The following is a 10,690-nucleotide window of genomic DNA, read 5'->3' as shown; positions in this document are numbered from 1 at the left end:
GGAGGGAGCTGGTAGGAACGTTGGGTTGCTCGGTCAATGGCCAGGGTCAACGGCGGCGTGGTGTATTCCGCAAATATGCCCGACTGTGAGGGCGGGCACAAACCGGCCATCTCTTCTCTAGCTCGTGTCACCCACTCACCCATCTGTCCATTTCTTCTCTGGCCCGTGTCACCCACTCACTCACCCATCAGTCCATCTCTTCTCTAGCCCGTGTCACCCACTCACTCACCCATCAATCCATCTCTTCTCTAGCCCGTGTCACACACTCACCCATCAGTCCATCTCTTCTCTAGCCCGTGTCACCCACTCACTCACCCATCAGTCCATCTCTTCTCTAGCCCGTGTCACCAACTCACTCACCCATCAGTCCATCTCTTCTCTGGCCCGTGTCACCCACCCACTCACCCATCACTCCATCTCTTCTCTAGCCCGTGTCACCCACTCACTCACCCATCAGTCCATCTCTTCTCTAGCCCGTGTCACCCACTCACCCATCAGTCCATCTCTTCTCTAGCCCGTGTCACCCACTCACTCACCCATCAGTCCATCTCTTCTCTAGCCCGTGTGACCCACTCACTCACCCATCAGTCCATCTCTTCTCTAGTCTGTGCGCAAGTTCTGCCTCCTCTGTCCGGCCAAACAAGCTGCTTGGGCATGCGGTGGCTGGGCATGCGGGGTGGGTTAAATGACCCAGCCAGTGCAGTCTCGCCTTGCAGGAGGAAGCTCACCGATGGGACGGTGTCTTTCAAGGATCTGTGAGCTCCTCACACGATCCAACCTGGTTAAACCCAGGATGTTAGGCATGCCAAGCCTGAATTGTTTAAAACCGGCGCACCGTCGGCGAGGAATGTCAAAGCCAGGTGGTGCGATGCTGATGATGTTCATGTTTGGGTCTCGAATGAGGCGTTACATTCTGTTCGCCAGCGTTGTTTGTGATCCAGGTGAAATCCTACAGGGTGGTCCAGATGTCTTGTGACCCCCAACCCTAAAACTTAATATATATTTTTTTAAAGTAATATTCATTTATAACAGAAATGAATGTGCAAGGGGAAACAATGTTAGGGGTCAATTCATGGGTGGGGGGTCACAAGGCATCTGGGACACCCTTGAGGAATGGTGACAGAAGGGGGATCAGTCGTGGCAGCAATTGACCACGTGGTGGCGCTGTGAGCACGTGTCATTCTTGTCAATGCGTGATTCCGTAAGTGCTCGAGGCTGGGCCTTAAACTTGAAATGCTCATCTCATTTGGCTGTCGTGAGCCAGCAGTGGAAATTCCACGTTCCTTTGACGAGCTTTCATAAAATGTGATTCAACACAGCATGCGGTTTTAACTTCCCACCTAATGTTGTAGCCACACTACGGCAGTGCCGTTTTGACGATGGCGGTTGTGGTGGTCGTCCTGCAGATTATAATGACTACAATAATGATACCCTTCCTTTACCCAGAACAATATGAACACCTTTTGATTTAAAGCTTTCGTGACTGCAGGGATTCATCTTCTTGGTTCTTTCGGTAAAGTGACTTTGCCGAAAGAACCAAGAAGAAAAATATGAACAACCTCTTTAATTAGGCCCTCTATTGGGATGCTTGAGCTACGCTGATGGATGACGCGATTTAGTTATAACGGGTTGATATTTTAGCCCATGATATAGCATTCGTAAGATGTTAGAGCAGTGGATAGCGCACTGCACTACAAACCCGGTCGCCTGAGTTCAATTCCTGGCCACGGCTGACATGATTGACGAGTGATGGCTGGGCCCATCTTCGCCACCGCCTTCACCAACAGAGGGTGTGCCTTGTGAGGACTGGTTAGGACGGGTGACCACCAGGGCTTGCCAGGTGTTAGCACTGAGTGTCTCCCCCTGGTATGCAGCGGCGCGGTGCTGGGTTATCTCCAGGTTTCTTGGGTGTCATCCCAAATGAAGCCCAAACTCGCATGAATGTAAATGAACAAACATGCCAATGCAGGGCCCTCTTGACAAAGATCATTGCGACTCAGCGAGGTCTTACCAGATGATCGATATTATCATTCTGCATCAGTGATATCGGGTGGAGCGGTGGCTCATTGATTTGAGCATTACGCTTTGAATTACCGACCACGGCTAACATCAGTGACGAGTTACATATGAACTAGCTTCCCTTCCTGATCGGCGTGGTGAATTATGATCAAACAAACTCCCCTCCCCCCATGACGGAAACAGCAGTGGATTCGTTAAAGCTGTACATTTTTTTTCATGATGTTATTATTCATATAACTTCACGAGGCTTATATTTATATTCGTTAGCTTATGTATTAACCATCTGCATTTACTTTTGCTTTGACATAATGGGATTCGTAGCAACTTAGCACATTTTTTGGTTTCTTTAAGGATTATACTATATGCGTTCGGGGGCAGGTGGCGCAGTGGTTAGCGCACTGCGCCTACGTGTGGAAGGTCATCCTTTTGGCGACGTAAGCGGGCACGTTGATTTGATCCGGCTAATTCGGGCTGTGACACTCGCAACGGCTCGCAATTGTTCATCGGTGCGAGTTCAAATACTGCCAGGGACAACAACAACAACAAAAACCCCGTTAACGTTGAGGCGTCAGCCAGCCAGCCGGCTTGAGCGAGCGAGCGAGCCACGTCTTGGCTGCAGCCCACCGTGAACCCAGAGCAATTATTACGCAGTGGCGCAGATAAGGCATTTGACAATGCGTGCAAAAATACATGGTGCCCACCCCCTCCCCATCCCCCACCCCACAACGCACCCACCATACACCACACGCGCGCACGTGGGGCTATTATGTGCGTGGAATTGCCGCGTTTGTAAAGTGCGCGCGCGTCCGACGAACGCCTCTGCGGCTGCTGCAACCATCAGATAGATACGAGGCACTCGCATAAGTAATGCATCCTAATAGCGCATTACAGTGGGGGGGGGGGGGGGGAGACTATGATATCGTGGAGCATTGTGACAGCTGCATCGCCCGACGCGTGCATTATTACACGAAAGCCTCTTCTTCACTCGCCAAAACGCCCTGAATCCGCCCAGGGATAGAGTCTGGATTTGGGATGCGCGTGTTTGGATTGGGTGATCGCAGTTTGCTTCTTCTTGTTTGTTTGTTGTTGTTTTTGTTAGAGACGACATGCCTACGTGGCCGGCAGTGACATGTATTGTTGTATTGTACTATACTTTCTATGCCCCCCCCCTTTTTTCAATTCCCCGGTCGAGGCATTGCCCCCTATGTTCACCAACACGCACTGAACAGCACTGGTGAAGATGACGGTCGTATAACCCCCCCCCCCTCCCCCATAACCCACACAGCGTGGATAGGCCCTCATCCAGCAGTGGATTGACAAGAGCGACCTGTAAATATCCCTGCCGAACGCATTTGTGTGTGTTTATATGTAATTATTACATGAATCCGATCGTGAGTGTCATGTATTCTACAAGGATTTTTTCGAAGGGCCGGACGTAGCTAACGCATTGTTTGGTCTGAATGCTAATGCTGATATTCATCAAAACAAGACACACGTGCAATTCCGTGTGTCGACACCAACTGTGTGCTTGTCAAATAAAATATATAACCTGTCCTCCGTGAAAAGTTTCATGTAAGAAATAAAATGTGTTTTAGCCCATCAGAGTATGGCCTTTTCAGACCGCGTTTATATCCCCGTACCTTTACACTCACAACTAGAAACCCTCGGCTTTGTATCCACGGGACCACCACTGCATCTCCTTCCCACACTCATTATTATCAGCAACAGCTTCTTCAAACCCATGCATCGTCAGTGCATGGGTTGCTCATCCTCTGCATCTCCGATTAGCACAGTTGGCTACGTACGGTCCGAAAGAAATTCAACATACTGTACATACATCATCACCAGTTTCCTCACACCCATGCATCATCATCATCAGCAGTTTCCTCACCCATGCATCATCATCAGCATGAGCTTCCCCACACCCAATCATCAGCATGAGTTTCCTCACACCCAATCATCATCATCATCAGCTTCTCCAAACCCATGCATCATCATCAGCATGAGTTTCCCCACACCCAATAATCATCATCATCATCAGCTTGCCCACACCCATGCATCATCATCAGCATGAGTTTCCCCACACCCATGCATCATCATCATCAGCATGAGCTTCCCCACACCCAATCATCATCATCATCAGCTTCACCACACCCAATCATCATCATCAGCATGAGTTTCCCCACACCCAATCATCATCATCATCATCAGCTTCACCACACCCAATCATCATCATCAGCATGAGTTTCCTCACACCCAATCATCATCATCATCATCAGCTTCTCCACACCCATGCATCATAATCATCAGCATGAGCTTCCCCACACCCATGCATCATCATCATCAGCATGAGTTTCCCCACACCCAATCATCATCATCAGCATGCGTTTCCTCACACCCATGTATCATCATCATCATCAGCTTCCCCACACCCATGCACCATCATCATCATCAGCTTCCCCACACCCATGCATCATCATCATCATCAGCATGAGTTTCCCCACACTCATGCATCATCATCATCATCAGCTTCTCCACACCCATGCATCATCATCATCAGCATGAGTTTCCCCACACCCATGCATCATCATCATCAGCATGAGTTTCCCCACACCCATGCATCATCATCATCAGCATGAGTTTCCCCACACCCATGCATCATCATCATCAGCTTCTACACACCCATGCAGCATCATCATCATCAGCATGAGTTTCCCCACACCCATGCATCACGAGCAGCAGCAGCAGCAGTAGCTACCAGCTGCACCGCACGCAGCCACACAAAGCGCGCATTCATGCGCGTGACAATGCGACACAAAAGCGGAACACAGCGTTAGCGCTAATGGCTCGCTCCTATTAGGCCCGCCCTATATAGCCGCCCATTGTGCCTCGTGTCAGACCCTCGCTCGTGCATGTCGGGTATGGGGGGGGGTGGAGGAGGAGGGGGGCGAAGAGAGGGGGTGGGGGGTGAAGGCAAGGATCGCGGTGGGGGTGGTGGGGTGGGGCGTCAGAGGAGGTAAATGAAGGGGCGAGCGTGCGTGGTGTCTAAGCGCGTTGGGACAGTGCGCGTGGGTTATTGGTGGTGTTTAGTGCTGGGGGCGTGAGGGGGCTCGGCATACTGTGGGGGAGCTGTGTGTGTGATGCGGGGGAGATTAAACCGTAGCGTGTTGCACGATTTGCATGGGACCCCGTGCAGTTGCATCGCCTGCGCAGCTAATGCGACTGCCTCTTCCCCATCTCTCATCGCTCCGTTGTGACGTTATGACCCGCCCACCTACTCGACGCCTGTGAAGAAGTGCTTTATAGCTTATCGGATTCCTCCGGTGTCGATGACATAGTCGGGTTCTGATGCTATTCCCAGCGGCGCCACGTGGTTGGCATGGGGCCCTGGTGCAAGGGATGAAATGGAACTTCCTCAATGTCCCCCCCCCTGGCCCTTAGACCCTCGTGCAGTCGTGGGTCTGGTGGTGGTGGTGGTGTTTGATGGATGTGGTGGATGTGGGTGGGGAGGGGGCTGTATGGTTGGTCGACTCAGCCTCAAATGAGTACCTGGTGCGGTGTGTAAAACATCGCCACCCGGGAGACAAAGGCGGCCGGGCGTGGTGTTGCCCCCCCCCCCTCGTGTACCGTGCCGGCCTTCAAAGGTGCTCGCTAACGGCACTTGCCCCAACAGTTGCATCAGGCTATACGGGGATATTTATCTTTGCTTTTTTGTGTATTGCGGGGTCGATGTGATGACGATGATGGTTGTACGGGGGGTGGAGGAGGTATGGAGGGTGTGGTGAGTGTACGACGGGAGAGTGTGGAGCAGGGGAATGGGGGGGGGGAGGTGACTTTCTCTTAGCGTCCCCGGCTCTCTGCCCCCTCCCCAAGTCCATCTCGCATTCCACAGATGGCAATCTGCGCCTAATCGAGGGCACTTCATAATGGCCGAGATCGGTCCACGGGGGGCTCATTTGCGAGTGGTAATGCGGCGGCGTTAAGCGCTGAGGATTGGAGCTCCGAGCGCACGCCGTAATGATGAAGGCAGAGGCGCGGCCCTGCAATTTCTTACTCGCGCCACTTCTGGCTAATTGGAGCTCTGCAGAGCTCATTGCTTCGGCAAACTCGTTCCACGATTTAAGATCCGTGCCCGTAGTTTTTGGCGAAGAGATGGAATCGAAACGGCGACCTCTGGGTTGTAAGTCCAGTTTGCTGACCCTTAGAAAACCGCAGAGTCCCCGTTTCGTGGGCGCCGCGCTGGCGAGGTGTTAACTACCTCGCCTGGTGTGCAGGAAGTCCTGGGTTTGATCCCGACTCTGACACCCGTGGTCGCGTGGATTTTTCTCCGGGTCCTCCGGTATTTCCTTCCGCATATAGAATCAACACCGCGCGTTTAGAGTATTGGCTGCTATAGATGTCCACGTGATAAAGCCACTTCGTTGAGCTATCATCTATGATAGCCAGGTCGCTTCTGAAACAGAGAGATTATAGGTCCATTGGGCCTTACTTTGAAAAAAAAGTCTACTTTAGTAGAATATAAGTCGTCATATCCTTTATTTAACCGGCAAATAAAATATAGCCCCTTTGAGACACACGATGCATTGCTGCTCTTGCAAGGGCGACATGGGTTACATCAACAACAATGTAAAATACAACGAATGCAACATAATTTTAATATGGCTGAGGACATCGGGAGTGGAGCGGTGGCGCGATGGTTAGCGCAGTGCACAAAAACCCGAGCCATCGGAGTCTGATTCCTGATCGCGGCGATGAGTGGTGATTGATGCCTGAGCCGGTCTTAGAACAACCTCCCCCAGCACATCACCAACCCGCACTGACCAGCGTGGTGAAGTATGGTTGAAACAACTTCCAACATCGATACGGCTGGAGTGAATTGGCCAAATAAACATTATAATAGTTATGAAATTATGAATAGAGACAGAGGCTTTATCTACAGCATATATATATTGGACTATTGTACAGATATATACTGATACAGTCCTGACCACGTGAGAGTTATAGTGATTTATATATACTGTATGTAATGTGTTTAAGATGCTTATTTACAATGTGATGAGTGATTATCAAGGGCACAAATGAGTGTTAGAGGGAGACAAGCAAATATGCATGCTCACAGTGCACGCAAAGATAAAGATCCCCCGTATAGCCTTAACAGACTGTCGGGGCAAGTGCTGTCAGCGAGCACCTATGAAGGCCGGCACGGCACACAAGGGGGTGGGTGACCAGCACCGCGCCAGACCGCCTTTGTCTAACAAATGGCGATGTTTAAACACCACACCAGGTTCTCATTAGAGGCTGAGTCGACGTAGGGGAGGCCCAGGACCGGTTCAGATCATTGTCACCGGTGTTGTTCCTGAGCGGGAATCGAACTCGGGTAGCCGGGATCGTAGCGCAGCACGCTAACCATTGCGCCACCGCTCGCCACACACAGAGACAAAGATCCCCCGTATAGCCTTAACAGACTGTAGGGGCAAGTGCTGTTAGCGAGCACCTATGAAGGCCGGAACGGTACATGAGGGGGTGGGTGGCCAGCACCACGCCCGACCGCCTTTGTCTCCCTAGTGGCAATGTTTACACACCGCACCAGGTACTCATATGAGGTTGAGTCGACCTAGGGGAGGCCCGGGACCGGTTCAGATAATCGTCACTGGTGTTGGCCGTGAGCGGGAATCGAACTCGTGTCGCCGGGTTCATAGTGCAGCGCGCTAACCGCTGCACACACAGACACACACACAGACACACGACCAGACATACAATGACACACACACAGACACACACACAGACACACGACCACACGTACAATGACACACACACACAGAGACGCGCACTTCAAAACACACATTTCACAAACCGTAGACCACAGCAGTCACTCTCATTCATAATGTATTCATGCTTAACACAAAATATATGCACACACGCCTGTTTGGCTGTTTTATATATATATTATTAAAAACATCACCCCTTGCATGCAGAATCAAGAAGCATGGATAATTATATAAACAAACAGACATACAAACATTATTCATAATCAATACAAACATTAAATGAACCGACGAACACAAAGAAGACACTGTCAAAAATATAAGATATACAAGATTTTATATAAAGCGTAATTAATATACCCCGATGTGTATAGGATCCAAGTTTTAGCATTAGCCCTAATTTATCCATGTTTACACGTATATTTATACGAACACGCAAATGTGTCTCGACCGTGAGTGGCGTCGTAGTCCCTGGCCAGACAACTCACTGGCTCGGTGCCACATAACGTGGCACAGATGTATCGGTTCCAATTCCTAGTTGTGGCCATAACAGTGATGATTACGTGATGCCTATGCATGTGCAATGAGTGGGCTTATCAAACGTTTCACTCTTATTAGGCGCACAAATAAATTGATATTAGTTACTGTTTTTTTATTTTAAAAAATCCCTTACGGTGGTCCGCATTTTTACGATCTAATCGAACAGTTGATTGACACGTAGAGTCTCCCGTCATCGTCGTAGCTAGCGGTCACCGCGTCGCGCGACGCTTTCAGACGCGCTTCTGCGGCCGTCTGGAACGCTCTTCCGTCCCATATTAGGAATCCACTGGTAGCTATTTCACTTTTAAATCATCTCGATTGAAGACTCGTTTCTTTAGAACTGCTTTTTTGTGTTTAGTTTGTTGTCATTCCCCCGCACCTCCAATCAGCACGGCGCACAAAGTTCAAGATACATACTACACCTAAAAAACAACCCTTCATCCTGCCAGACGCGCAATTTACGTCCAGTGCAATGGCAACTCTCGAGCCACAGCAGAGCGACGACTCCACACAATCCCAGTGCATGAATCGGGATTAACTTTATCCTGGCCTTAATCAGCCCTCAGCCTAGGCTCAATAAAAGCCAACCGTGCATAATTCTGTATTGGATGTTTTTTTCTCTCTCCCTCTCCAAACAGAATGTCAAAGGCGCAGCCCTGCAGTTGCTTGCTCACAGCCACTGCTATGGCGACCTCTTGAGAGAGCCCCTCTAGACGGTATTTGGCCTACTCTTCTTCCGGATTGCATAATCGTGAAATGAAATGTAACGCTGCGTCAATCCACCGATGGACGAAGGCTTCCCCACCCCATGTAGGTCACGCGGGGGATTTGAAGGGTTTTTTCTTTCTCCTTACTTCATCGCGGTGGCTATGGCAGGTTGGTTGACGGGGCGGGAGGGAGGTTTAATCGGTTTTGATATCACCGCCCATTGATGTTGTTCATGGCCTGGAATCGGACCGGGGTGCCTGGGGTCATAGTGCAGTGCCCTAACCACTGCGCCACCACTCCATCCCCGTTCACACGAATAACCTTATTAATTAACACACTTGTAAATCATTGTTTTGCACGGAGTGTAACGATCCTCATCCGAACCCCTTGCGAGTACGTGCCATGTCGCGATCATGTATTTTTTTTTAATTGATTCTTATATATTTGTTTAGTATCATTGCCGTGAGTGTAGCGGTCACTCGTGACTGGATGGGGATTTTTTTGTTGCATGCAACGTAACGAAGAGAGGAGTATTTGTTCCCGCACTCTGATAATGCACAGTGCATACATTATCAGAGTTGTGTTTTTTGTTTGCATTATGACTGCAGGTATTGTGGTCTATGCAAACATGACTCCTCGTAAAAAAGGTGTCAGTTTTGTTGCCAGATTAAAGGGTAAAAAACCAATTATCATGTTCATATTTTGTTGAAGCACCCTGTGATTATACAGGCCTTTCTCAATTCACCGTTGGATGACAGTCTTCCACGCCGTGGCCATCACGGGAGTTGCTTGACCATACTTCACCACGCTGGTCAGTGCGGGATGGGTGTGGCGAGAAGGGGGCGCCAGGACCAGTTCAGCTATCACTCGCCACTGATATTAGCCGTGTGCGGGAATAGAACTCAAATCGCAGTGTGCTAACCGATCCGCCACCGCTCCCCCAACATTCACTCGCCACCTACACAATCATCGCTGCTACTTTCCTATCGTCGTCGCTATCAAGTGCGGCCAGGCATATCAACGCATTATGTTATGACACTGTAGTTAACGGAGGAGCGGTGGCGCAACGATTAGCGCATTGAACTGTGAACCCGGCCACCCGAGTTCGATTCTCGGTCACGACCAACATCAGCAAACGCGTGTTATCCAAAACGGTCACGTGCACTCCAGGCCTCTTCGTTAACCCGCACTAACCAGCGTGGTGAAGTATGGTCAAACAAACCCCTATGATCGACTCGCCGTACGTGGGGGGTGGAGAGGGGGGGGGGTTCGGGGGGAGGGGTCCTCATCAATTAGTGCAATGACAAAGGGCCGTTAATTATTCTTATCATCATTGACTGTAATACCGTGAACATACTTTATTTTAAACACGATATATGAAACAATATTCATTTACACACATCCATCCACCCGTGGCGCCCTCACCTGCAATCCTCCAAATGCACCCATCACCGGTGTGATTGCGTGCTGAAAACGAGGCCTGAAAAACGCCGCAAGATTTTTATGGGCCAAAGGTGGGTGGGGAGACCTCAGTGGGGGCAGGGCAAAGCGCCTCAATTTCAGGCTGCCCTTGGCCTCGCGAGACCAATGGCAATGCGCCCGACATTCGCCACTCGATGACGGTGGCGTCGCCACGACGCCCGTGCCAGGCCAGGTGC

The sequence above is a fragment of the Lampetra fluviatilis genome, chromosome 25 (assembly GCF_964198595.1).
Source record: "Lampetra fluviatilis chromosome 25, kcLamFluv1.1, whole genome shotgun sequence".
NCBI lineage: Eukaryota > Metazoa > Chordata > Hyperoartia > Petromyzontiformes > Petromyzontidae > Lampetra > Lampetra fluviatilis.
The sequence above is the reverse complement of the archived record's forward strand: the minus strand, read 5'-3'. Positions refer to the sequence as shown.